The sequence below is a fragment of the Bactrocera latifrons genome, unplaced genomic scaffold (assembly GCF_001853355.1).
Source record: "Bactrocera latifrons isolate USDA-ARS-PBARC rearing strain unplaced genomic scaffold, ASM185335v1 scaffold_1152, whole genome shotgun sequence".
NCBI classification, from domain to species: domain Eukaryota; kingdom Metazoa; phylum Arthropoda; class Insecta; order Diptera; family Tephritidae; genus Bactrocera; species Bactrocera latifrons.
In genome coordinates this window covers 46588-47993 of record NW_017534578.1, presented here as the reverse complement: position 1 = coordinate 47993, position 1406 = coordinate 46588, and positions in this window count along the sequence as shown.

Below are 1406 nucleotides of genomic sequence, written 5' to 3'. Positions count from 1 at the left end.
TTTTCGACCCCGCAGGATGGCTTTCGCCAAATATGATACAAACGAAAATCCTGATCCAAGAATTATGGCTAGACGGAACTGACTGGGACGAACAAGTGAAACCTCTTCGCTTAGAAAAATGGTCCCAGTTCGCTAATAATCTGACCGACATTTCGCAGACACAAATTTCACGGTGGGTAAACTATTCCCCCGAATACAAAGTGGAACTACACGGCTTCTGCGACGCCTCTGAAAAGGCGTATTGTGACCCTATATATGTGCTCACACAAAGCGATACCGCAACTATAAGCCACCTACTACTGGCGAAAGCAAAAGTTGCGCCTCTAAAMACGCTAAGTCTCCCACGACTTGAACTCTGTGGAGCTCTGCTACTAGCAAAACTAGCTTCCATGGTGCAGACCCACTTASACATGGCGAAATACAAATTATATCTATGGTCTGATTCCGAAATAGTTCTAGCMTGGTTAGAAAAGCCACCACACGCGTGGAAAACCTATATTTCTAATCGAACGGCGCAAATACTTGACCTAGTAGGATCAGCCACTTGGCGACACGTAGCCRGTRCTGACAATCCTGCTGATCTAGGTACAAGAGGGTCCAAACCCCTTCATCTCGCCACCACCACYCTATGGTGGAATGGCCCCCGATGGTTAACCGAATCTCCCGTTTCTTGGCCACAATCACCAATGCGCAACMTACTTGCCCCAGAAAGTCGGAAAATCGACACTTATCATGCAACATTGGATGACACTGACATCCTCGAACGATTTTCATCGTTCCCCCGAGCCCTCCGGGTAGTTGCCTATATGTTAAAGTTTTTAGAGCGGCTTAAACTAAAAGTTAAAGGAGCAACTTATCTCCATTGCGATRMATWGACGCACCAAGACTTACAAAARGCAAAGGTCGCTCTTATCGCATCAACCCAATCGCGCTACTTCAGCCGCGATATAGCATTACTAAGAGAATCGAAGCTTATTGATAAAAAGAGCTCACTCTTAGTTCTAAACCCAATTCTAGATACAAAGGGTTTAATTCGTGCGAATGGTCGGCTTGCTAATTCAAGCCTCACGTATAATGAACGTCACCCTATAATCATACCAGAGAGGTGTCCGTTTGCCACGTTTATTAGATATATTAGATATATTCACGTACTAATGCTCCAYGCCGAACATCGCCTCATGCAACATATGGTCCGCCAAGAGCTGTACATACCCCGCCTGAAGCCCCAAATAAAGAAGTGCATTTTCATGTGCAAACTCTGCAATATGCATAAGCAGAAAATGCGATCGCAGATTATGGCAGCACTTYCACCTGAACGCTGCAATTTTGCTCTGCCTTTCACCACTACAGGTGTAGATTTTGCTGGGCCTTTTATGATAAAGGCGTCCATGCTAAGATCTCCTACC